Source organism: Dermacentor variabilis, chromosome 3 (assembly GCF_050947875.1).
Source record: "Dermacentor variabilis isolate Ectoservices chromosome 3, ASM5094787v1, whole genome shotgun sequence".
NCBI lineage: Eukaryota > Metazoa > Arthropoda > Arachnida > Ixodida > Ixodidae > Dermacentor > Dermacentor variabilis.
The window spans coordinates 20,685,382-20,713,252 of record NC_134570.1 but is presented as its reverse complement, the minus strand read 5'-3'; positions in this window follow the sequence as shown (position 1 = coordinate 20,713,252).

Below are 27,871 nucleotides of genomic sequence, written 5' to 3'. Positions count from 1 at the left end.
TTCCTCAGCTAGCGTCCAGGGTGTTTAGTGAGCACGCAATCAAGCTCTCGTGCATCTTAACTTTCGCAAACAAAATCAGCGCGGGAAATGAAAAGGAAGCGAAAGCGTGCGCTCAACATAAGCTCGAAGAACCTCATTAAGGAGTTCCGTGGGCTTCGCGACCTTGCACGGAACTCGCAATTTGACCGCCACAATAAAAAGCAGCGAGTGGAAAGATGGCCGGGTGCGCACGCACGCCTCCGTACATGTCAAGAGAGAGAGAGGGAATAAGCAAAACGCACCGCAGCGCTCGACTACTGCCTCGCCGCTCACGACTAACATTTACCCTTAATGAAATACTTGCCGCTGTTTCCTTTATCGTTGTTACTTCATCAACTTATTTTTTGTTGGCAGTCAGCTAATTGCTCATCGCAGGGTGCGCGACGAGCGCAATGAGTGCCGGTTCCGCTCAACTCTAAGCTAAGAAGATCTGTGCGTGCGTGCATGCGTGCGTGCGTGTGTGTGTGTGTGTGTGTGTGTGTGTGTGTGTGTGTGTGTGTGTGTGTGTGTGTGTGTGTGTGTGTGTGTGTGTGTGTGTGTGTGTGTGTGTGTGTGTGTGTGTGTGTGTGTGTGTGTGTGTGTGTGTGTGTGTGTGTGTGTGTGTGTGTGTGTGTGTGTGTGTGTGTGTGTGTGCGCGCGCGCGTTTGCGTGCAGGGAGGGGGTGTGAATATGGAGGGTCGTGGTCTCAGCGAGAATCGCGGCTTCAGCAGTCGCGGCAACGCGAGCGTTGCCAGCATTTTTGACGACGCCTTTTGTCAAAAAGGCAGAACGGCGTTGTGGGCTCGCCTCTCACGCGCGCCGCAGCGTCGTTTCATTTCGGTGCCCCAACCCCGCCGCACCCGGTCTCTAATTACGAGCACACGCACAAACGAGCTCGGGCGGCCAAACAGAGCGGCAATAGTAAAGTTGCCTCTCCCGCTCCTTCTCTCTCCCGCGTCCTCCTCGACATTAACGCGGCGCCGAGCAAATTAACGGAGACGTCCTGTAGCCTAACGCCCGAATGAGGTGCCGCGAGTGAAGGCACAAAAAAGGAAAGAAAAAAGTAAAAAAAAAGGCATCTCCAAAGAGCTCCTGGGAAAGGAAGTAAGAACCGAGCGGCGCAGGTTGAATACAGGAGAGAAGATGCCTTTTCTTAACGAGAGAGCGAGCCCGCGACCGAATGCACGGGCCATTAGCCAATTAGTCCATAGCCGTGCGACGGATTATCATTTCTTCGCTTCTCTGCACTGTCCACGCATTGGCTAAGAAATCGGCCCGTGGCCCAAGAAAGGCGCCAGCGGGGTGAAGAATACCTCCCCGTATCGAGCAGGCCCCGTAATTTGCAGCTGCGCGCGGACGATCACTTTCCAGCGCGCACGTATTGGCGCACATGAAGCTGCGAGATCGACGCCTACCTGCTTCGAACGTTTTTATTTCCTTCTTTTTTATTCCCATTGCTGGAGCTGCCTAAAGGCCATGTCAGTCAGAGTCGCTGTAAAATGAAGCGCGCGTGAAAATAACAGGAGAAGCTAAAACGAAGCTCCTAAAAGTTTAGCCGGTGACTGCCGTTATATATATACATAGGCACCTGCGCGTAACGTCGTGGACGAGGCTTAGGTGCTTAAAGCAACTCTGAGTGAGTTAAAATGAAAATAGATCGGCAGGTTTTCGCACTCTGAAACTGCAGAAGGGAAATGGGCAGCTCTCACCTGAAGGAGGTATTTGACGTGCCGCTAAATGATGCAAGAGTGAGACACGGGTGGCGACGTCACGCCTGGAGTTTCCGAAGCGGCTATGTACGACGCGAAGCAGTGTAGCAAGGGCCTGTCTCGTGTACGTTCAGTGAATCATTAAAACGATTCCTATTCCGTAATAAAACGACATTTATTCTGGCAGGTCTCGCAGAATCTCGCAGCGGAAAAGGAGCGGAAATTCGAGCAGAGGTAGCTAAATTTGTCGAGCCACAAGGGATATCAGTGGTGCCGTAATTTGGGTCGCGAGCTAAGTGCACGAAAAAAAAAAAAAAGAAGTTGAGACCTCAGCTGTCACACTCTACCTTATTTATTTATCTCAGGATGAGCCGATTCCCGAGAGAACTTCGAAAGAAAGATCTACCGCTCTCTACCTCGACTTACTGCTCACCTTAGCGTCCACTGGAAGTAATGCTGTGTTGTTACGTACATAACTTTTATGATAATTTTCAAGTGCACCAGTCAGTCTTCAAATAAAAACGAAGTACGAAATGCACGTGCTAGCGTTTGGTAGCCGCACGCAATTGCATTGTGGGAGCCACGTCCACACATTTTCCACCGATCTCACAAAATGCACAAACTGTGCGAAGCCAGGATGCCGCCATTAGTATGGTAAGTTGCTTTGTGAGAAACCCGACTTTCATCATTTTTCAAAATGTTCTCTTGTATGAGAGTACTTACTACAGTCCTTTGCTAATTTGCGTATGAAATTAATACTCCTGGACAGAAGAGTGTCTTTCCTGAATGGTCGCAAGGTAATTATGAAATCAGATAAAAGAAACTGAAATAAAAATTATAGTTATAAATCTGAGATAAAGTAAAACAATAAAAAAATATGTAAACAATATCGAACACTTACAGTGTGAATATGGCGCTGCGTAAAATAAGAAGCCCATATAACTTCTAAATGACGGCACAATTAGAAAGCTTGATTCTACAAATAAGTCAGTGACACGTTTTTTTTTTACTCTCATACTTTAATAAAGCATCTTATATATCGTGCTTACAAAATTTCTCACCGTTCTCTCGTTCAATTAGCCGCAAATCACTCCCTTTACTCGTGAAATACTGCACAGAGACAGTTTTAGAAATTTCTACGGAGCTTCTCGCCGAAGGTCGCGTTCAGAAAGATTGGTGGCTTCAGAAATAAGCGCATCTCTGGCTGTCTAATTTGTGCGTAGGCACAATATGCCAAGATAGAGCTCGACCCCGGCTTTCCCTGTATGGCTGGCTTCCACCTTTGCTTACAACAGTGACCAGCAAGAGGTGATGCTCAGTTTGTGAATTTTTCCTGCGACTTTACGTCCTTATGACATATTCCCCGGGAATAATTTCAATATCAAAATGCTTCCGCCATTTTTACGTAACGTTTGATATGTTATGTAAACAAACATTTACAGAAGTTTGTAGCTGGAGAAGGAGGAGGAGGAGGCACGTGCAACGAGAGTAGCTTAAGAGAGAGAAAACGGGGAGCAGATGGCGGAGAGGTCAACCAGGCGCACGTCCGGTTTGCCACCCTAAGCAGGGGGAAGGAGGTTAAGCGATGAAAAATAAAGGGAAAGAGAGCACTGAGGGTGCGTCCACCCGGAGGTGCACATAGCGATTACAGTCGGTGGCCGAGGTCTTTCGACTTCGGGAACTGCGACAATGCTCGTGTCACTTTCTGAGCTAGCGACGCGCGCGCACGCCGCTGTCCAAAGGCGTTTGTCACCGAGAATGACCACGAATTCAAGTGGCCTAATTCGGTATGAAGACGAAGGCGCTGATCGTCGTAGCGGGGGAGGCTCAGAATAGATTTTCTATAAACTACTCACATACGCAACTGACGCATGTGATGTTCCACCCGTTCCAAGCCACATACAGCCGCAAGCCTCACAATAATGTTGCACTGCAGCAGTTGAGGCCTTGAGGCAGCTCCAGCTTCAAGAGAGGATCTATAAATTGCAAGCGACAGCTCGACTGGCCTGGGAGTTCCAGACAGCCAGTCTGGCGTCACAAGCCACTGATCTCAGGTTCTTTTGCAGCGTATGTTCTATAGACAGAGGTATTCGAGCTATCTGGGTTGCGTCGTGGGTGGAACGAGCGGCTCCGTTAGCGAGGTTATTGCCAACGATGCCACGATGACCAGGCAGCCAGTGAAAACCAACATTGTGGCCATTTTTGAAAACAAATTTGTGACGTATTCATGACAACAGGCTCTGAAGAGTTGGCGTGTAATCACAAAAGATGGCCCATCTTTTAGGTGGTCTTCCAATTACATAATTATTTGTGCTAGAGCTTAAATATTTCTGATTACGGTATTGTACTATGGAAGTTATGAGAAGGTAGATGTAAAATGATGCCGCATCACTCTTCAGGTGTTCCCGTAGAAAATGATCTCTGTCAGATGCACGAAAGAAAAAAAGGACGTCTGGTGATGCACATGTCTTGGATTTCGCAGGACCGCATCCAAAACATCGTCCGTGTTGGTCACAGCTTTCCATCTTGAGACTCTGACTTCTGGGTGACTGTGTATGCTTACCGCCGAGACCGAGTTCACAGAGGCGATCAACGAACGAAGCGCGAGCATTTCGGAGAAATCACAGCACGAGAAGATGAGTGTCGCCAGACCACGCTGACGACTATAGCTGGCGCGACAAAATTCGAACGCTCTTTCTGCTGTGTCGCCTTTCTTGCGTTTATTAGAATTATTAGCGGCGTTCTTATCGATTTCCTGGAAACAACAGCGTCAGTGCACTTCAACGAGCGAGTGCAGGGAGATAAACTGGCCTGTTACGGCTCCTTCGCGCTCTGTAATTGCTCGCACTTGCAGAGAAGGTAGCTATTATCTTTCAGTGCCACATATTTTTTTTCTTTATTCACATTCTCAACGATATTCGGCGAAGTAAAAATGTTGTTCTTGATAAAAAAAAATTGAAGTCGTCTTATTCCATGTAGTTTACTCTCACGCACTGACTCCGTGCAGAGAAATTCTCAGCGAGCACAGGCGTGGCACGACATAAAGATTCGACGGGGAAGAGAAATAAAAAAAAAAGAAAGAGGAATAGCCGCTGCAAAAAGCGCCTGCGCTCACACGCCATGCTAAGAAGGAGCAACATCCCATCTTTAGCTAGCCATTTGCCGAAGCAAATGTCAGATTGTGCTCCAAGACCAGACAAGACCGCCGTAATATGAAGCAGAGGGGGTAGCTACAGTATTGGCAACGTTCCTGATATCCTTCATCTGCGTTTCGCTGTTCAAAGGCTTTATGGTGGGGATACCAGAAAAGCACGGGTCATGTGTCCACTGGTTCACTCTTCTGCCGGCGGTATCTTATCGATATCGACATTACGGACATCCCATACCCGCACGTGATAAATGGGCCGCGCTTAACTGCGGACAATCAGCCCGGCGGCGAGGAAGTCGCTTGCGTAACGACGTAATATCGGCGGCGTTGATCCCCTTTTGAGCCCACACACTCCTGCAGGGATATACGCAGCCTCTCAGTAAAGCGGTGCAGCCTCGTGTAGAAGCTACAGCTTGCGTCAGCCAATGAAGCTTCGAATTCGCGGAGCTGTTCTTACGTAACAGTCGCACACCCGAAGGCGTGCGACTGTTATATAGCCAGCGAGGCAGTGGCTGTCTGTAATAATTGACCACCTCATGGACACGACTTAATTACTAATTTTTTTGACGCGCTGACAGGTTTGTGATTTCGGCGTCTGAGTGGCTGGCGCAGGCTCTAACTCTTTGGATGCCGCATAACTTTAGTGAAAATAAATGTAGACCTAGCGAAATTGATGCAACTGAGCTTTTGCTCTCATAACGGCGATCAGTTTTGTAAAACCATGTGTCCCAAGCTGCCATAAAACCACTGCCATTTCTTCTTTTCTTACTTTGTTTAATTGTTGGATGAGATTAGCCGACAAAACACTACGAAGCAACGATCGTTTCTGCCTGCCGAAAGTCGTATACCATGTTTTACTCAAGAGACGACAGTAAATTCAAGAGGAAGCTGAAAATGCAATCTAATGGGAAAGGGAAAAGTTTTGTTTATGTCATCGTTGTCATCGTTGTTGCTGTTGCTGTCGCTGTCTTCTTCTTCCATGAAAGCTTGCATTAAAAATTGATCATTTTTTACAGTAAAGTTCAAACTAGCAACTTTTATTTGTAGCAAAAAATATTGAGATTGCAGGAAAGTCATCAAGCTCTACAAGTAAGTCGACAGGGGAAAAAAAAAAGAAGAAAAATGGTCACTTTCGCCCCACAGGCGAATAGGGATTGAGATAACAAGGTATTAGACAGCCATGCAAAGTAAGATTAGTAGTTTTATCAGCTGCACAAACTCCTGTAAACATTCACTTATAAGCTAAATTAACAAGCACGTTCTCACGCGCGCACAGCAAACACCAACACATCTCAGTCGATGACAGCGAACATTCGCTGTTAGAAAGCTGGCTGGATGAAGAGCGGCAACAGCGGCGAGTGAATTTGCCCTTCGTGCTGCCTCTCGCTTCAGCACAAAATAGCCGCGCGAGAACACAGCGTGCACGAAGCCGTCAGGTGTATCCGACCGGCTAGCTTTCGAACTTGCGCACATTGCCTCCAAGACAGGACGTGCGCGGCCGCGTTCAGCCGCCGAAGCTGGAGCAGAAGAGGAGATGCGCACGAACCTACACTACCTGCATTAACGTGCCCCCGTCCTCCTACCCCTCCTAGCGCGCGCACATCTTCCCGCTCCTCCGCTCCCCCCTTGCGTGCCTGAGAAGAAGGCGCGCACCTTCCCCGCCTTCCTCCTTTGCGAGCGCGAGAAGACACCGCCGCATCAAGCCACCGTACTTCTCGGCTCACCCTGGCAAGCTTTTGCTCGCACCTACGGCATGCGGCATGCGGCCGCGATGTCATCGCACGTGGACTTTATACGGAACATCCCGACGACGACGACGGCGGAAATTCACCTAGAATTTTCATATGATTGCTATATTACGATAAAACAACTTTAGATTTTGTTATTGCTTGGTTGGGCAGAAATCATATAATGAACGTGGTTGAAAGGCGTGAAGCTTTCCTGGTAGACGACATCGAGAGAGAGAGAATCAACTTTTGTACTGAGCCCTTAGTGACGGTTGGTGCGCGCTGGCACCAGATGGGGTGGAACCTTCTTCTCAGGTCCCATATGCGTCCAGCAGTTCCTGGCCCCTAGCCTCCAGCGCGAGCTGGGTCGGTAGGTCGGGGCTGGACTACAAGGTCTCCCATCGCTAGGGGGGGTTGGGGCTGGGAAGGGTGGGGGGTAGGGATGGTGGGGATAGGGATGGTGGGGGGTTCTTGAGCTTAGTGCAATCTGCAAGGATGTGTGCTAGAGTGCCTTTTGACCGTCTGCAAAAAGGGCATGAAGTGTCATGCTCTGTTGGGAACATCTTGTGCAAGAGCACGGGATGCGCTAGCGACCCCGCTTGCGTGCGTCGCACGATCGTTTGCTGAATTCGGTTGAGTTGCGGATGCGGACGGGGAAGCCTACATCTGCCGCTTCTGTACATTTGCGTGATTTCTTTGTTGTCACGGGGTGCGGTAGCTCTGGCTCGTCCTCGGCCCGGATTGACAGTTCTCGGGCATAGTGGTCGGCGAGTGCGTTGCCTTCCACTTGCGAGTGAGCCGGGACCCACACAAGCTCAACGGCCCGTCCGGGTGATTTGCATTTGGTGAGGATCGCTAGTGCCGCGGGAGAGATGTTCCCCTTGCGGTAGCTTGCGTAGGTGGTCTGGGAGTCTGTGACCACGGTCCTCACTCCCGGTTGTGCGAGTGCGAGGGCCACGGCCACTTTGCTTCGGCTGTATTCGTCGTCCGTATCGACGCGCCTGTGACCAGTTTATCAATGGTGGTGACGACCGCCGTTGCTCTGGTTCCGTGCTTGGGAAGCGAGGCGTCCGCGTAGAGGACCTCGGGGTCCTCTTCCAGCTGTCGAGCCAGTGCCTTGGCCCGCGCAGAGCGTCTCTCGTTGTTCCTCCCCGGCTGCACGTTCCGGGGGAGGGGCTTGGTCTTAATTATGTCTCTCCACGTTGTGTGGAGCGGCTCCGTTGTCGGTTGCTGTTCAATTTGCCATCCTATCTTGCGTAGGACGGCCCGACCGTGCTCTGTCCGGCTCAGCCTTACTCTCTGGTGGGATAGGTGTGCTTCCACCAACTCTTCCACCGTGTTGTGGGCACCCATTTCCAGCAGCTTCTGCGTTGACGAGTTGACTGGGATGCCCATGGCGAGTTTGGCTGCTTTCCTTATCGTCGTGTTCAGCGTCTCGCGGTTCACCTTCGCAAGTTGGAGGTGCGGGGCGGAGTACGTAACGCGTGACACGACGAATGCCTGCACCAGGCGCAGTGTGTCTTCTTCTTTGATTGCTCTGTTCCGGTTGGTAACTCTCCGGATCATGCTCAGGACTTGCTCTGATGAGGTCTTGATTTTTTTGACGGCTGCGTGCGCCTTGCCGTCGCTGCGCAACAACAGGCACAGTATCCTGATCTGCTGCGTTGGTTTGGTCTCTGTGCCGTTCATGGGGATGATTATGTTCGGTGGCAGGCTCTTTATTTGGTCTTCTGGGCTGTACCATGAGCAGCTCCGATTTCCGTAGAGCGCAGCTCAGGCCGCAGGTCGTGGCATACTCGTGGACGGTCGTTGCCGCTCTCTGCAGGGCTTCCTCCGCCCAGGCATCGGACCCCGCGCGGTTCGTCCACACCGTTATATCGTCGGCATAGAACGCGTGGTCCACGCCCTCGATCTGATTGAGTAGTTCGGGCAGGGGCAGGAGTGCTAGGTTGAAAAGCAGAGGCGACAGGACAGAACCCTGTGGGGTACCCCTGTCTCCGAGCTCCACAGGCTTTGACCGTTCATTTCCTATCCGGATAGTTGCTGTCTTTAAAATAGCCGTAGGTCTTGCGGCCACACCCCGGCTTGCGCAGGTTCTCGAGCACGCTGGCGTGGGACACGTTGTCAAAGGTCCCTTTGAGGTCCAAAGCCAGTATACCGCGGGGCGTGTGCCTCGTTGCTCTTTTAATCACTAGTTCGTGTAATTGGATCAGGACTCCTTGGGTGCTCAGGTGCTGGCGGAATCCATACATGGTCACCGGCATCTGATTTGTCTCGTCCAGGTGTACTTGAAGTCTTCTGAGAACAATGCGTTCCATGACCTTGCCACACAGGACGTGAGCGAGATAAGGCGCATGTTCTCGATCGTCAGAGGTTTGCCGGGTTTAGGTATGAACCGTACCTCGGCCTCTTTCCATTCTGCGGGCAACTTCGAGCTTTCCCAGGTTCTGTTCATGTGACCCAGGAGCCCGCGTGCCGCCGGCCGCATCACTCATGTTATTGAGCAGCTTGTATGTAATGACGTCCGTTCTGGGTGCTCTCTTCTTATTACTCTCGTCTATGGCTGTTAATAACTCCGTTATGGTGAACGGTTCATCCAATGCCGGATTTTCCGGTCCCCCGTACTCCTCCGGTATCGGACATCGCCCTCTCTCCGTCTTGAGGTAGATCGCCTTGAGGTCTTCAATGAGCCTTTGGCCATTGCCATCGTAAGCGTTCAGAACTTTGGTGAGGTTGCGGTTGGTTGCGGTCTTGCTGCTCAACGGGTCGATCAGGTGTCTGAGCAGGCACCAGGTCTGCGCGCCGATAGCTTTCCCTCCAGCCCGTCGCACGTACTCATCTAGTTCTCTCGGCACAGCTTGGTTGCGTATTCAGCGATCTGTTTGTTGAGGAGCGCGATGCGTTTGACGAGCTTCTTGTTTCGTCGTTGACGCTTCCATCTTCGCGTGAGCGAGTGCCGCGCCCCCCACATGTGTGCTAGTTTGGCGTCGACGAAGGGCGTCTGCTTCGTTGTCACAACTTCTTGAGTAAATCTGTCGAGCGCGATCTTTCGTTCTCGCGCCCATTCTGCGTACGTTTGATGTCTGCCCTCCTCCGCGTTTTCTCCGGAGGTCTCGTTTTCTTCGTCCGTGTGCTTGCGCATTCGGTCCCAGTCGGTGATCCGGGCTTTGCCGAGGGCTGCCCGGTGCCTTCGTCCCTTGATTATTACACTTATGATGCTGTGGTCGGAGCCCAGGTCTACGTCTTCGTTCCGCCAGGCCACTTCTAGGGAGCCCGCCATCCACGACAGGTCACAAAGGCAGTACGAATTTGAAACAACAGTGAGCCAGGCGAAGAGGTTGGCGGGAAACAGGCGCTCCTGGTCCTAGGCGACTTCAACGCCCCTCACACTACATGGGGTTACAAATACCAATCTAAACGAGGCAAGGCTCTAGCAAATGCAATGGAGGACCAAGAAATGGCGCTCCTTAATGAACCGGGCGTCGTCACCCGAAAGGGGAACAGCGTCAACAGGGACACCACCCTAGACGACATTGAGCTTCAACCGAATCAAAGAAACTCTTAGCAGATGTAAGCTATGAAAAACCGTGGTACCGACTGCCGAGCGCTTAATCGCATTTACAGAGTGTCGTTATGGGACCTCACGCGGGAGGCGATTACTGTCAGGGTTTGAGAGCTGTGCTGAAGTGGGAGATGCACTACACATTTTTTTTGTCTTGCCGAAATCTACTCGTGGAATGACGGTGTACTGAAATGTTTTGCAAATGCAGTGCGCGGAATCAAAGCGCCAACTGCATCGCGCAGCGTATATCAGGCGATGGGGTGATAGCGCGCCAGGACGCAGTAGCCGGGCGAACATCACTACCACTACTTCAGTTTTCAGGCTAAAGGCCCAACTGCTGACCTTTGTCCGCTGCCGAACCAGGCATCTTGCATGCTTTCATTGACTGTATGCTTGGCTGGAAATAGAAAACATGGTGGAATTCGGCACCATTACTTACAGCGTCCTGGTGTCGGAGGAGGTGTGAACAGTGTTTTTAGCCAAATGAAAGAAAGAGAGAGAGAGAAAAAGAGAGAAATAGAAAGCAGATAGGTTTTAGCAGGACTGAGACCGGTTGTTTACCCCACCCAGAGTGAAGGGGAAATGGCAGGAAATAATTAAATGAAGGAGAGCAAGAGTTGATCATGAAAATTATCAGCACCGTGCCACAGACGTTCGCGCGGTCTAGTTGTCCTCTGTAACCGCTGCCATACTTTTGTGGCCTTCTGCATCTTTGTCATCCTACCTCCGTACTTCGAAAATGAAAAGCATGACCTCCGCACCGCTCTAAACTGAAGGGAAGACCTTTCTCATTGAGCAGGCTCTTGGAACCATGGCTTGGCCAAGGTAGAAAAACCTGGTGCAGTTGGGTTCCTGTGGCCTCGGACCCATGGAGAGGCAATCGGTAAGTGTCCGCCAGCGTATGGTGCACACTCCAGCACGGCGTAGCACACCGCATGCGCGGTTCGAGCACGTGCTCGTCTGTGTGCGTGGTTAAACGCGAAAAGCGACGAGAATGCGTGGTACTTGGCGAGCCGCCGGTGAATGTCAGTGTTGCGCGTATGTGCTCAGTGTTCCACAGCCTCGCCCTCTACTAAATAAATCATAAAGACGTCGTGTTCCCTCGCCCCTTGCTCCTTCCCTGAATCCGTGGGTCGCCAAGCCTCTATGAGACGCAATAACTGTCCGGCTTGATTTATGAACGGTGCGTGAGGTTTTATGAAACACTTTGTGCACGCCGAAATTGCCGAGGGACGTTGTGCCGTTCGCGCCGTAACCTTGCTTAAAGCACGCGGCGGCGCAAACGCGTTCACCGTCCGACGACGTTGACTTGGCCGATGGCGTGTGTGCAGCCGCGTCGCCGTGCAATTACGCCGCGACAAGTTTCTCTACGGGAGACATACATGGGGCGCTTATATGGTGCTCTCGTGGCCAAATATTCTTTGCCGCAATCAACAGCTGTTACCCGGTTACAGGAAAAAAAAAATTGAAGGAAAGTCTTTGGTTTCGCTTTGTGGAAAGTTTTGTTTTTCGGGCGCTGCTGGCAACATTGGCGCATACAGATCAACGTGAATATGCGTACCATGGCACATCCGCGGTACGATCGTGATTAGTACGGATGACAAGCAGATGCGCAAGAAGTTTGACACGAGTGACACATGCGTGCATGCGGAAGGTGACTGCGGTTGCAGTAGGATATTCACGGTAAGATAGCGTTTGATGCGAATTTCGGGAATAAACAAATATTTCAAAGACCTAGCGGCCACAATGCATTACACAGCAGTGCGATTCATAATGAAACGGAGACCTCTCTCTCGTTTCGGCAGCATGGGCCATGATAAGAACGCGCGCCTCTTTCCTTGCTCGATTTCCCGCTCGGCAGTAAGCCGGACGTAAAAAGAAGCACGTGAAATCCCGGCTTTACTTATAATTAAGAGTATACTAAAAAAATGATGTTTCTAATTTATTCGGGCCTTCTAATAATACTTTCTTTATTTCAAGTATATCTTATCTCAGGTGATTTTAGGTTCTTAGAAATTGAATTTCGTGTAAGCCAGGTCCCCAGTGCGGATTCAGGTAACTATATACTGGGGATAGAAGATAAACATGAAACGTTCGCGGCACTTTATACAGCGTTAACATGCAATACAAAGAAACGCTATGCACTAGTCTGAAAATGTACATATAATAGAAATAGTGATGCTTTCAGAAAGAAGGATGAAGGATAAAGGTGACGCAACAGCGTTAATATGCAATACAAAGAAACGCTATGCACTAGTCTGAAAATGTACATATAGTAGAAATAGTGATGCTTTCAGAAAGAAGGATGAAGGATAAAGGTGACGCAACTATAATTTTAGTCAGCGGATAGGCACGGGTGCTGATATGCCGTATTTGCAACCTACCTTCGACACCGTCTACAGTAAAAAGAAAGAAGAAAGCCTTAATTTGGCCGTCACTTGTGTTGGCAGAAAATCAGCCTTGATCAAAGAGATGAATGAATTGAGAGCTATGGATTAGTGTTGAATAACGAAAGGTCCCAGAACACGCGCTCGGGCGGTCACGGACTCCAGTGTCTTGTCCATTTCTTGTTTTGAACCGTGCAGTTGAGTAGGTGAGAAAATAGCTGCGTTATTCGGTACGTGACCACATAAAGCAGAGAAGATGTAGACTTTGTCGTACTCTGCAGCAGGGGCTTTGTTGTTTGTCTGCATTAGAAGACTGCGGCGGGTAGGCAATCATTTTTTGCGCTTGCATGCCGGCTTTCAATAATCGTTTGTGCGCATATAGGCTTTCACCAAAACATTTGGGTAAACTGTATCGCCCGAAATTTCACAGATTTCCTTAAATTCTTGCGGAACCTGCTTGCTTCGTCCTTGTGACAGCAATAATTAAAGAAAAAGAAGCTTCAGAGGCATACTTTGCACACTATGCTTGCTTTTGGTATAGGTTACATACAGCAGAGACGCTGCCTACCTAGGGCTCACAACCTTCGTCTTGTGAGTATTGTACATAACACTCGCAACGTACATAGAGTTCGTTGTGTACGTAGAACGAAGTGTGTGCACCGTACGTAATGTGCACAAAATGTAATGGTCATATGTGTTTTCTTCTTTTTTTGTTGTTTCTGTTCTTGTAAACTACTGGTATTTTCTTCCCGTACAATACTCCTTTCTACCATTAGATATGCTAAACTTAGTTATTTGTAATCAGTTCTGTATTTTGTTGTGTTAACGTTTATTTCTTGTTGCTTGTATACTACTTTATTATATGCTACTGTTGCTTTGAGATGTTAACTATCATAACTGTTCTTGTACGGGAGGTCGCGATACAGTCTTTGACTATGGGACCTCCTTCTGCATACTACATACTTGTAATGTGACCCAACTTCTAACAATAAATTCTGATTCGGACTCTTCTTGCTTTTTTTTAAATACATACCTTGCCATGTTTTATCGAATTGCCTTCATTTGTTTATGGAGGCAGAGTTCCGAACTTCGGAGGCTCGTTACAGAATCGGCATCTGCATTCCGAATGAATATTTCTCAATATACGTTAGGCCTATCCTCCTTCGCTGTTCTCCACAGGTACTTCTCCTTGCTGTCTTCCCCCGTCGTGCCAAAGTTGGAGCTGGAAATGCGAGACGGGAGCTTCGCCTCTAACGACAAGCGGGCGAGAGACCGAGTGGGGCTCGCGGTCTGTGGAACGCACGCACGCGCCAAGCTCACGAGCGAAAATTTTCACTTTGCGCCCGTTCTTGCCTGACAATCGCGGGGCGCTTTCTCCGAGCTGTGCGAACAGGACGACCTTTCGGGTTGAGAGAAAGAAACAGAAAGAAAGGGGTCGCTGGGCGGCCTCTTAGCGCGTCACGCCAACGATATACATTTCCATTTAGAGGAAGAAGCAGCTCCGCGCTGACTCACATTTCGAGAAAGGGACAGCGTTTCCCGACTGGCGTGCACGCCTCGCCCCCTTGTGTTCGCAAACGCTTTGAAAGCCTTTGACACCGCACCGTATTTACTGATTTGGTGACAGAGAGAGGAAGGGTATAGGCGCCACTCCTTCACCGAGCGAAATGCCCAGCATTAAAATTCTCTCGATTCAACCTTATATGCTTATTTCTCATTTTACTTGCGCCCCTTGGGAGCAACTCGACCGGCGAAGAGCGCTTCCTTCTTTTTCCGTCGGCAAGCTCTGAAGGCAGGATGTCACTGATTTTCCCTGGATTATGTTTATTTAGTGTAGTGGTTGTTTTATTATTCCTTTTTGTTTTCTAGAGTTAAGAGCGCGAAGGGGTAATCGCGGAAAAAAAAAAGGCGTTTCTTTTCATTCGTGTTCTGCACTGTGGGAGTGAATGTTTATTTTTTTTTTCGTGAGTGCTTGACAAGAACGCAAAAGAGGAAGGATCCACTCGAGCGCGACTTGAAAGGAGGTGGAACCATGTGACGTCGTCTTTGGTTTATCTTTGAGCAGCTTAGGATGCATTGCCATTTCGTTTCATCTGTGTGCGAGGTGGTACCGTTAATAACGCGAAATTAAGCACCCGGCGATCCTAAGCACCTCCGCTGTGGTTCCACAGCCGTATCTCAAAGAACGATCTTAAGAAAAAGCGTCTTCGAGGAAAAGGGTGTCCCCTAATTTCATATCGACACGGCAATGAGCGTGGTTGTAATTGCAATGTTAAGCGCCGTAAGATTTGCAGCTTGGATGCGTGGTGTGATTGAAAGGCTGACAACATCGCAGAAGGGATGAGGTGTTGCGCAGAAAAAGGCAAACGTTTTGCTGCGGCTGTGCAACACTTTACGTGATATGGAATGGCGCTAACGATCGCAGTGTAAACGTGCATGCTGCTGTATTGATGAGCAGTGAAAGCGGTCTTATGAAAAAAAGGGTTATTGGAACCATCGTAGGCAGCCGGCATCTTCCCAAAGCCTTGCTGAACACACACACACACACACACACACACACACACACACACACACACACACACACACACACACACACACACACACACACACACACACACACACACACACACACATATATATATATATATATATATATATATATATATATATATATATATATATATATATATATATATATATATATATATCCTAGCAGCTATCCAGCTGGCCATCCTAGCAGTGGTGTCGGGCACGACACCACTGCTAGGATGGCCAGCTCACGTCCACTGTTTTTGCAGGTTAGTTATTTGAAGGGCGCTGCGTCTTCCAAGACCAGCAACTACTGCTTATTTGAGGTGTCGTGCCCGACAGATTTCGTTGACATACTTAAACGAATGCTATAGCGTTTTCGGGGGATGTGTTTTCCGCACTACCTGTACTCTTGCTTGTACTTTCTGGTGATGTTGAGCCAAACCCGGGCCCAATGTCCAAGGCGGAGGCGGATTCCTTTGCTACTATATTGGAAACAATACGCAGGCTAGAGGCAGCTGATGTCGCTACTACGGAAAAAATACTTAAACTTGAGGAAGGGCAAGCTGCTTTAGTAGCGGAACTAAACCACGTCAAAAATGACCGTGCAGCTGCATCAGAAACGGTGCGTCGACTTCAAGAAGCAAATGCGACTTTGCGGGCCGATCTAAAGGCAGCCCACGACAGGCAGTCTGCCGCAGATGGCGAGGTCAAGCTGCTGAGTACGAAGCTTTCTGCAGTGGAGTCGAGGACTTCACTTGAATGCCCAGGTGGCCCGGACCCAGGCTCTCATTCATTGAGTAAATTTTCTGAGCAGATTGAAAAAATTTCTTCGAGGTGTGATGAAAACGAAAATAGAATGAGACGCTCAAACTTGCTGTTCTTTGGCTTAGAAGTTAATGCTCGAGAAGACTGGGCTGTATCGGAGTGGAAGATAATTTCTTTCTGCTCAGAGAAACTTGGTATCGCTGTAACTGGCGCCCAGTTTGACAGAGTGCATAGAATAGGCAAGTTCGCTGATGAAAAGTGCAGACCTATGATTGCTAAGCTGACATATTTTAAATATAAAGGACGCATCTTGGCTGCTGCGCACAAACTAAAAGGTTCTGGTTTCTACGTTCGAGAGGACTTTTCATTTTCGACGCGACATGCCAGAAAACAATTGACCGATCACGCAAGAACAATATATAAATATATATATATATATATATATATATATATATATATATATATATATATATATATATATATATATATATATATATATATATAATATATATTCTACTTATCTGTTCTGCTTATCCGGACTCTATCTGGCGACTGGCGATGGTAAGCCGGCAGAATGGAAGCAGGGGCAGTCTTGTTGCGATGTTCGCATTTGGACTTCGCGTTAACTTTTCTTGTCAGAGCTTCCACTATTATGTACCAGAGCGTAACACGTTCCATAATGGCGCATACTCTCCCAGTAAAGGGATCAAGGTAAATAAAAATGAAATTGAACAAAGGGAAGGTACATGCAGTCTACGACGTATATCTTGACGAGCACGTAAAGGTTAAGGCTGTCAATTGATCGATCGGTTCGAAAAAATAAACGGAAGGGGACAAAATGAGCTGCCATGCCATACAGCAACAGCGGTAGAAAATGAGGACACGCAGCTGCGACTTCACCTACGAATCGTGGTCGACTTCTAATGCGCCAAAGAAGCTGATGCAGGCTGGTATGGTTCGAATTATCTGGGGGATCATGTTCAGAGGTGCATCTGAAAGATGAGTATTAAAAAGAATACAGAACTCGAGACAATCTACAAATAATCTCTCTCGTCTTTACCTAGTGTGCGGCAGAAAATCCGAGTAAATATAATACATCTAAAAGGCGTATTTTTGCAGATATAGCGCACTGTTTTCTCGAGCCACCGACGACGCTATATCATGCCTTGCCTGCTTGTTCGCGTTCTCTTTGCATGAGCGATGATCTCTTCTTTTATGCGGGAGGGGAAGGAAGATTGTTCGGCGCATTCATTCTGTCATATCTGCTCTGGCGAGCACGTGAACGGTGGAGGATGCTACATGTGTACAGAAAACTGGTCCCCTAACAGATAATAATAATAATAATAATAATAATAATAATAATAATAATAATAATAATAATAATAATAATAATAATAATAATAATAATAATAATAATAATAATAATAATAATAATAATAATAATAATAATGGGAAGGAAGCGTCAGTCAGCACCGTGAAAGATGCGTGGAAGAGATTCTGCATAGCGCGTCGGGTAAAAGCGGTTCATCTCTTCAAGACGACCGCCGCACGCGGGACACCCTCCCTCCCGCTCTGTTCGTTTCGATTGTCTCCCGCCGAGCGATTCTTTCGCCGCGCGCAAAAGCAATTCGTCATGGCCGAGGCACGGACGTGCACAGACCACGGCCCCGCCGTGATCCGTCTTTGCTCGTAATTCCGGGAGACCCGCTTCATTTCCCTCACTCGTGTGTGTTCCTTTCGCGTACGACGTGAACCGATGAGAGGAGCATAGCTATGTAAATCGCTCGGAAACTCCACCTTGGCATTTGCATGCATCCGAAATGGCGAGTACGTTAGAGAAATCGCTCCGTTGAAAACGCTTTCGGAGCGTCGTGCTCGGAATTAGCCGGCCGTGAAAGACGGAAGCTAACGGAAAAAAAGAAAAGCAGAACTGAACAACGAATTCACTCTGTATCTGGTAATGGCAGCTATTCGACTGCGAAATATTGAGACAGCTTGCGATATTCTGGTTGCCTTAAGCGCTAGACCATGCAGAGAGGAGGCCATTACATGGAAAGGTATAGTCAAATGAGCAAGCATTTCTTCAGCGCTTTATCACCCTCCATAAAAAGAAAAAAAGCACGTATAATAATATGGAAAGGCTAAGTTTTATGCACTACGGTGCGGTCGCTGTGCGCCGAAATGGTAGTCGGACAATAAGGGATGTCGTGGAGAAATGTTTCAAAATGAAGACAGCGTCATTATTGAGTATTCATGTATATTATAGCTTTCTCAATGGAGTGGACTGATACTTCGACCATTACTGAGTATTCATGTATATTATAGCTTTCTCAATGGTGTGGACTGATACTTCGACCGTACTTGCTGCAATTCCTTCTACAGAAATATATTTTTAATAATGTACGGAGCGCTCGGACCACTTGGCCGCACGTTCCTATAGCTGTCATTTAACTGTTTCTCAAAGTCGGTTACATCATCCTGGAAGTTTACTGCATTAAATTTCGTTGCAATTCGCACTTAGCTTGGGCTCTAAAGTTTTTCAAAGAAACATCATGGTTCAATATCATATTTTTTTGCTTGAGGATTGTTGTCACTTATCTAATTTGATTGCATATAGAACTTCGTAAATTTGATATAAGACCCCGGCAGTGTCACTTCTGAGTAAAGCCAGGCAAACGCAGACGCCATGGCTCGTCAGGTGCGTAAAAATTTATCAAGACTCAAGACGAGCGCATTGAGATGGTTTTATTCCGTAGCTTGAGCATGCGTCTGGGCGTACCAAACACGTCATCGAACTTATTTTAAACCTCATCGAACCGCACAGTTTGTCTGTCATTTTTTTCCCCAAAATATGGTTTTGAATGGATAACGTCATTGCCAGTCATAATCCGGACGGAAGTTCGTCCTGTATGGGACGATAAGGACTGTCGGACTTCAGTCCCATTCTGCGCAAATGCAAAATATATTTACGAAATCGTGTACCAGCATAGCCAAACACAGCGGCCGAGAGCTGTTGCGAAACGTGTGCAAATCTATGCTATAACCGCGTTTTTATCACCTCCGCCTCTGGAGCTAGCGCGCGAAGTGTACGCGGTTACACACCTCGTTGCGTCTACGTATATTGACTGTATGGATTTGCTGGTAATCTGCCACGAGCATAAGATTGTTCGTTCATGCGCAGCTAGTATGTCATGCGATCTGATCATGCACAGAGAAATGTACCCGCTTTTAAACTCCGTGGACAGACTACGGTTGGCCCTACGTAATGTTTCCTTCCTTCCTTGTACTTTCGCTCTGCGCAGTTTTTGTTTTGCAGTATTTATTAGTCGCTATGATTTGTTTGTGACATTTGTAGGATAGCCGGGCTCTTCGGTGGACGTCTTTCTCCGACACATATTACCTAAGAGTAAAAAATAAAAGACCGACAATAAGAGATAACTCGGGGTAAGCATAACGGCCGCGATAATAGTTCAGTCACTGGTGCCGCTTGTCTATCAAGGGCAGGATTCCTCTGAACCTCAACGAGTCTGCCCACGAAGCTGCGCGTGGCTTTACCGACCGCGCTACCCTCGGATCGGGCGACTCTCTCCCCGGACACAGAGACGCGCCGATCACGCACAAAGAAATCACTAAATTCTGTTACTTAGAGAGAACGGTCTTCCCGCCGCCTCAGCCCAAGCTAAGCAGGCCGCAGGCAGTCACGCTCAGACTCTTGCAAACTAACTCCTACTCAAATCCGGCGTCCCTTAACAGCATATATCCCGAGATTTACCCGAATTGTCCTTGCGCGGCCTGTCGTGAGGTTGCTGCTTTGTCTCACCTGCACTGGGGGTGTGGGTCGTTGGGCCCGAAGTTCACAAAGGAAGCGTGGGACGCGCTCCTGCGAAGTCCCGTCTGTGAAGACCAAATCCTGGCCGTCCAGCGCGCCCGTGAGAGTGCCGGCAGGCAATAGACCTGTCAGTCCCGTCGTGGGATTAGCCGGGTGCGCGTTTTGTCGCGTTTTGCTGGACCCAATAGAAGTTTATTCACTCACTCACTCGCCCACCCTCTGCGGCATGTGGATTTCGGCTCGTTGGATTAGGCATACATCATAGAGGAAGGAAATAATAGGAGGGAGCATGCCGCAACGCGATTGGAGCCGATGTATGTGGCCCAACACGTGGTAAAAACGTCAGAATGCGCGATAGGTTTTACTACTCCTGGTTGACTTATTTTTCGATACACATTCGAAACCATTTGAAGCTCTCCAAATAAACAAAAAGATGGCTACTACCGCGGCACTTTCGCTCAATGCCGCTCTCAAGTTTCTGGATTGTGGCATCGAATCGCGGTGTTGCACCAGGCGCGTCTGTTGGGCCAGTCGCATCAGAGAGAAAGCCTCTTAAGCGTGTCGGAAGTTCAAGGCAAATGTTGCAAGCCTTTCCGAAAGGTGCGCGGCATTGCTACACTGCTGACTGCTTTTGGGTTAAATGTGCGCTGCGGTCCGTGTTGCAGTAAATTGCATGGTAATGTCTGTTGTCATTTCGGAAGCCAAGCACGCATATCCTTCACTTATAAAGGGAGGCTAAAAGCAGTTTTGTAAACTGGTCGATTCTCGTGTGAGGGATAAAGCAAAGTTTACTTGGAGTTGGAATACACCTTTCTCTTTCGTTCGCCGATACAAGTTATGTTTTTGCCCGCCGAGGTTGCTTAGTGGCTATGGTGTTGGACTGCTAAGCACGAGATGGCGAGATCGAATCCCGACCACGGCGGCCGCATTTCGACGGGGGCGAAATGCGAAAGCACCAGTGTACTTAGATTTAGGTGCACGTTAAAGAACTCCGTGTGACCCAACTTATTCTGGAGTCCTGCACTACGACGTGCCCCATAATCATATCATGGCACGTAAAACCCCATAAAGTTTGCTGTAATGAGATCGCATGCGTCCGATGACCTACCGCTTGCTCGTGCTCGCAGTACGCAGTGTTCGAAGCAGGGTCAGTGCTTGGGAACATAGCGGAGACCGCATCTGACCGCATGACCCGGCGTATATGGGTCTTAAACTCCAAAAGCTGGAACAAGCGCTGTTTGCAGTTGCTGCTGCTTTTCTTGGGAGCAGATAAATTGACAACGCACCACGCTTGACGAGAAAGCAGCATAGCACGTACGTAGCAAATTGCGGGAGTCAGCGTCATCTGAGGCAACACGCTCACCGCGTTCGGCCTGCAAGGATGACAATGTGATCAATCGCATGCATGCAAACCCTCATGAGCAAGATGCTACTGATCCAGCAAGAATGCAAATCAATGAAGCTCGCATAAGAGGGCAAAGTACACAGGGCAAGGCCTCGGTGAAAAAATGTGACTAATACATATCGCTTATTATCGCTCACAACGGTCTGTTCAATTCGGCCGAAGTATACCTGTGGCCTAAATGCGCTGACGTTGGATTGTGAACCTCACAACTCGCCCAAAGTGCGGAACACATGCCATGCAAGAAACGACCGAAGCGAAACAAGCATACAGAGATAACAGGCAGAGCATCTAAGCAGCCACGGAGGCCTCCATCTGAGCAGCTAGCAGCTGCCGGCCGAGCGCGCAACGAATAAAAACTACCGGGAACCAAACGTCTCGGCTCCGCAAGTCTCGAATTTGCTCCGTGATCTCGATGCAAAGGGGACGTGTTGGGCCACGGAGCGTTCGCTTGTCAAAGCTGGCTGCGTGGCATAATGCTCCCTGCTATATATATATATATATATATATATATATATATATATATATATATATATATATATATATATATATATATATATATATCATGACGTTACTATATATATGACGAAATGTATTAAGTTTAATCTAATGGAAACAGGCAGTTCCCGTCCGACACCATCACTGATAGAGTGCGTCGTCGTCGGTCTCAGCTTCTGCAAAAGCGGCAAGCCCACTACACAGCCAACTGTTATGCTCGTGACAATATATATATATATATATATATATATATATATATATATATATATATATATATATATATATATATATATATATATATATATATATATCGCATGCGTAGTGCGAAGACGTGGGTTCGTATCCCACCTGTGGCCAGTTGTTGTTCTTTTTTGGATGCACTTTGATTTTTCTTTATTTATGATTTCTTTTATTCAATTAGTTTAGAATGTCATGCACTACAGGAATGTTTGTATTACTCACGATGACTGTACCTGACCGAACTCAGATTGTAAAACCACACACTAATGCCAGCCCAATTACCGACATATTAAGCATCGGAAATGGCCGGAAGCTGTCGACCAATATTCAAGAAAGAAATATGTCCGGATGGCCCTCAGGGTGTTTCAACGCTCGCAGTGTGGAAATCCTTCCTGCCTTCCATTTTGCTGATGCTAACATAACTTATAGCTTTGAAAGCTTTTGTCAACGTCATATCTAATGCAGACATCTCGTTCAACCAAAAGTTGGAAGACGAGGTTAGCTAACGTCGTCTTCGATCTAAAAATATTACGTCTGTTGGCAGCCTCATTTCGGTGGTGCCGAAAGATAAAGCGGCTATAGTCGGTCACTTTTTTTTCTAAGCCGTTCGATGGCACCTGCAAAACGTGCTACGATAGGAGTCAGCTTGCGCTGACGCCTCGCACGCGGTTCCGCCACAGAGCGCCGTTTACCTTGCGAGCCCCACCGTCTGGAGCGGTCTCACGCGCCGTCCGGCGCCTCGGTCAAGCGGTCAGCAAAAGGAAGACGGCCGGCACAAAGGAGAGCGCGACGATCCATCGTCACGCGCAAACCACCACAGCCGCGCGCTGTCATCGTTCGCCGCCCGCCGCCCGGAGCGTTTATCTTTCGTGCAGGCGCTCGCCGCGGCTCGCAATTCCCACCTCGCTCCGAAGTTTCTTATGTCCGCGTCACCGGGCGGACATGCAAGAAAATTAAATAAAAATGTGTTTATCTGAACGCTGCGCCGGCCAAGTCTGCTTCGCCCGCGAGCGCCACTGGCAGTTCGCGTTTCTTTTTTTGTTTTGTTTTTCCCCCGGCGCAGCTACGCGCGAGTGTTCGGGAGCGGCGAAGAATAACCGTCCGGGCGTGAGAGCGCGCCGAATAGAAAGGGACGGTGCTCGCTATCTTTGCAGGCTCGCTACGCCTGTTTACCTGTTGCTTTGAGAGGTTGCGCGCGTGCTGGCGATGATGTTTGACAAAATACTTTGCAGGAATTCTCCGCACGCTCTCTGCAAAGATGGGCATTGGATCGAGCTTGGCGGTGCCCCGCACAGCTGAGCTCTCTTGCCCGACCAGCGTATCCAAGCACGACAAGTGACGCTCTGTAACAGTTCAAATGCCGAAGTTCTCCGTACCATAGCATACGATGTGAGCGCACATGACGACGATGCGTCTTGTTTCGCAGGAAAACTCCCTGAAGAAGCGTCTCCGAAGTGTCGCCCATCAAAGTTGCAGTCTCCATGTCCTTCACGCGGCGTCTCTCCTCTCACCATTTTAAGCGCGTTGCATGCCGCACGGTCGATCCTATGCCGCCCGTGCGGGCGCGATTTTCCACTTGACGTGTCACGTTGCCATCGTTTAGTGTGACAGTACGGTGGTATGTTTGCGTTGCTAGCCGTGATGGCGCACACTATATCAACCAGCCGCCGTCGGAGCAGTTCTGAAAATCATTTGCTATGTTCCTTTCCGTTCGAAGGACTTGAGAACGTACGATATCTTCGCGCACAAGAAAGTGAACAGTTGTGAATCCTTTATTATAAAAAGAATCCTGACGCAGTATAATAGATAAACGAATGCGAGGCACTCACGCTTACGCTCAAAGAAGACGTTGGCAAAGAAAGGCTGCTTATTTTGTCGCCAAATGACAATCGTCTATCTTGGGCGCCTCTCTCACCCGGTATTTCCACGTCACAAACGGCATGCGTGTGATATAAGCGGGATATGACGTTCTTCACAGGAAAATAGCGAGCGCAGAGTATTCAAGACAGGAAACGCAGGCAAGACAGATGACGATTATTGTTCGGGAACTAGATACTCTCCAACGGGTGTAAACGTTTTTTAGAGTGTAGAGAACGGGACACAACCTAGATAGTGTTCTGATAGGGATTAGAGCGATATCGGCAGATAATATTCCTGGGGAAATTTTGAGCTTGCTGCCGCACTCTGCTGAAATGTCCATCAGACCTGATTGAATTCCTGGAAGACATAAATGCACATACGAAAGTAAATGCCCAAGTTATCTGCACAGCCGTTTTCTTCGGCTTTGGCCCAGCTGTGTGCCGGCCCATTGCGCTGTTATCGAGGCGGATTATGTGCCAGCAAAGCGCCATGGCGTTAGCTATATGCCTTGAAGAACGTGCCGCACGCCGAGCAACTAGTTTAGGTAACGTTATCGGCAAAACAGGAACTTTCAGCTGTTTCTACGGTTGATTTTGTTCACACCTGTATCTACGAGTGTGACGTTTCCTACATTACCGTAGTATTTCTACATTACCGTAGAAGTTTTGTTTTACTTCGGAGCGTACAGCCGGACGCGACCATGAGCTTGAACCGAGTTGGGCGTGTCGCTGCTAGGAAGCTTCTACATTTGCCGGATGCAGGCCAATAGAAGCGGGCAGCCACAATATGACCAGTAGATCGGCAGGCTGTAGGCATTCCTGTTCGTCTGTCTAGATTGTTTAATGGCTCGGCAGTCACATGCAACGATCGCTACGCGTTGCTTAATTCTGAGAATGGTGAGCATCTTCATAGGCAATATGCACATCTAGTTGCAATAGTTTGGTTTTTAGTATGTGATTGCATGGCGATTACTACTCCACAATCTACTACTTAATTGGGTAAAAAAAAAACTGCTCTTCTTCTCAGGAGGTTGTCAAAGCGTGAAAACTTTGGAATTGTTGCCTGTCACCTCGACTATCACCAGTAGGCACTCAGGAGAAAAGGTGTTACGATGTCAAAACTCATTTGGACGTTTTAAAATTTGTCTCTCGAATCAAATGACCCAATAACTTTAAGCCATTTACGTTGCCTGATTAGGCTCAGAAATGATATAATGAGTTTGACGGAAAGGAGATTGAGAGATTACGAGAGCGCTACTTTGATACATGCTTCGTGATTGGTGCAACGTTTTTTATTCTTGTTTTACAGTTAGCCAAATATTCTCACTTTGTTTTACATTTCGTTCCGGTTTCTGTATATGCATGTGGAAGAAATGAAATGAAGGGAAATAGAAACGAAGTTTACTTTGACGTTATATGCAGAAGATTTGAATTGCGACTTTTCGTGAAAGTACTAAGGTTAGGCACAGGAGCGGCTGGGGCGGGCTCCTTGAAATTTTGGTTTTATTTCACCAGAGTGTGGTATCATCTTAGCTCCGAACGTGACTTTTCTATTATTTGTACATATGCTTTATTATTCTTGCACCTCATTTGAGACGCTTACCAGCAAGTGCGCGCATTGAAGGTTGCTCCGCAGCATGTTTTTGTTGACATCTTCACGGGAAATGAAGCCGCTGGAAGCAGCGGGCCCCCTTAAAGCCTTCGTATATTGCCCCTCAGCTAGACCTTCCTTCTCGCCTAACTGCTCACTTATTGTATCTTCAGAAACTTTGCATGCCTGGCTTCATTCATGCTAGAGCAAACATGACACGCATACAGAAACTCTGATAAGTAAGAAAAAAAAAAGCTAGCAGGTGAACACGTGTTATGGCGCCAGAGTAAAAAGGCGAACGGACGTATTCAAAAACAAAGCGACGTTTCCTCCACGTATGGCCTATCGATCCGTATTAGGTTACCGAACATGCGTTTGGTAAGATTGTTCACGTCGAAACGTTATTCGCGATATTTAAGCGCACGATGTAACGTGCAACGAATAAAGCGTGTGTTCTGACACACCATGCAATGTTCGTACTTCATTCTATCCTTAGAGGGCTACGCGCAGTTACAGCGGAAAAATTTGCGCCTGAGGCACAGGCAACGACGACGCACAATTACGGCTGAGTGGAGCGTACGATCGCTACCGCTCAGTTAGCACCCGCCGTGGTTGCGTAGTTGCTATGGTGTTGGGCTGCTGAGCACGCGGTCGTGGGATTGAATCCCGGCCACGGCGACCGCGCTTCGATGGCGGCGAATTGCGGAAACACCCGTGGTACGCCACAATCGTAGGCACAAGTGCGAACAAAATCAACCATTGAAATAGCCGAAAGTTCCTGTTTTACCGATGACGTTGCTTAAACTAGTTGCTCGGCGTGCAGCACGTTCTTCAATGCATATAACTATGGTAAATATATAAATATCAGCCATTTACACTGACTGATTAGGCTCAGAAAATGTGAGAATGAGTTTGACGGGAAGGAGATGGAGAGATTATGAGAGTGCTATTTTGATACATGTTTCGTGATCGGTGCGACATTTTTTTATTTTTGTTTTGCAGTTAGCTAAATATTCTCACTTTGTTTTACCCTTTGTATATATTTAGGTGCACGTTAAAGAACCCCAGGTGGTCAAAATTGTTCCGCAGCCTCCCCCCCCCCCCCCACGGCGTGCCTGAAAGTCAAATGGTTGTTTTGGAACGCAAAACCCCAGAGTTTAATTAAATATTTTTTAACCGCTCAGTTGGCGAGACCGACGCGAGGTGGACACGAAAGAGTCCTCAAGATCGATTGACGTCCATCGCCAAGCGCGAAAGAAAGAACCGGACCGCATTTGCGCGTTGGTCTGACGAAGGCCTCTTTCCTGGGGCACCCTCACACTTCTGCTCACCCTTGGAACGAACGATCTGGGTATGTTTCAATTAGCCTTTCTCGGGCTCGGTGCGCTCGCGGTAGCCGTCGCTGAGCGCCCGGTCGTGGAATGGTCGTCGTCGTCATCCCTTGCACGAGAAGACGGGTTCAGCGTCCTCGCTGGTTCCACCTCCTTCGCTAATAGACGCCCATCGTAGGCTCGTCTTTCATTCCGCACTTCCCTGCAATCTCCCGGCGCCGCGCAAGATGTCTCGTACCGGCTCACGTCTCTATGGTATTCGATTGGCCCGTGTGTGTGTGCAGCCCGCGCACTGTTCCCGATAGTGATTTATTTTCGCCTAGTGCGCCCCATACGCTGGGGTCTTCTCGCTATCCAGTGTCTTCGCGTCGCCTGGCCATTTAGAAGTGTCGGCATCTTGAAAGGGAAGGTTAAGAGCACCCCGAATCTATCGGTTTCTATAGACATTCTGAACGGAGACGACGGTTGCCGAATTTCATGCGTATTATCTGTGCCGGAGCCGGAATAGCACCAGAAGAGATATATATAGTGAAAAGCACGTTTACTGGACACGGGAGTGCTCACAAAATAAAGAAAAGTTCACCCCCTTTGGGGTGTATATTTGCTACACAACAATAATCGTCATCTATCTTGCCCGCATTTCCTTTCTTGAAAACGCTGCGCTCGTTACTTTCCTGTCGAGAGGGCTCTGTCATGCTTGTAACGCGCGTGCCGTTCGCGACTTGGAAGTACCGGGCTCGCAGCGTTAAAGAAAGGAAATGCGGGCAAGACAGATTACGATTATTGTTGTGTAACAAATATACACACCAAAAGGTGTAACTGTTTTTAGAGTGTATGGTTCTCGGAGGTTTCTTTTTTTTTTCATGCACCACAGTTCTCCTCGCGACTTCTTTGTATGACATACCTAAATCGAGGTTGATTAATTTGTAGGAGGCGGCATCGAAGCTGCCCCGCAATTTGAGAAGTCCATGGTGGACAAGTCCATGGGTGTTGTTGTTGTTGTTGCTGCTGTTGTGGAAGACTCTTTTGTAGGGGTAGGGGACTGAGGGCTGTGAAGCAATGTCTTTCCTTCCATGTCAAACTGCTGGCATAATGGCATAATCACTTCTGCGCATGGACTTTCCCATGCGATACAAGACTTCATGTTACTGAAAGGCAGGCGTGCAACCACACGGACGCAAGAAGAAAAGAAAAAAGAACAACATTGATTTGTCGTAGCTTCGCAACGTCACGCTGCAATATAGTGCAAGTACAGGCCGAGTGGTGAAGAGAG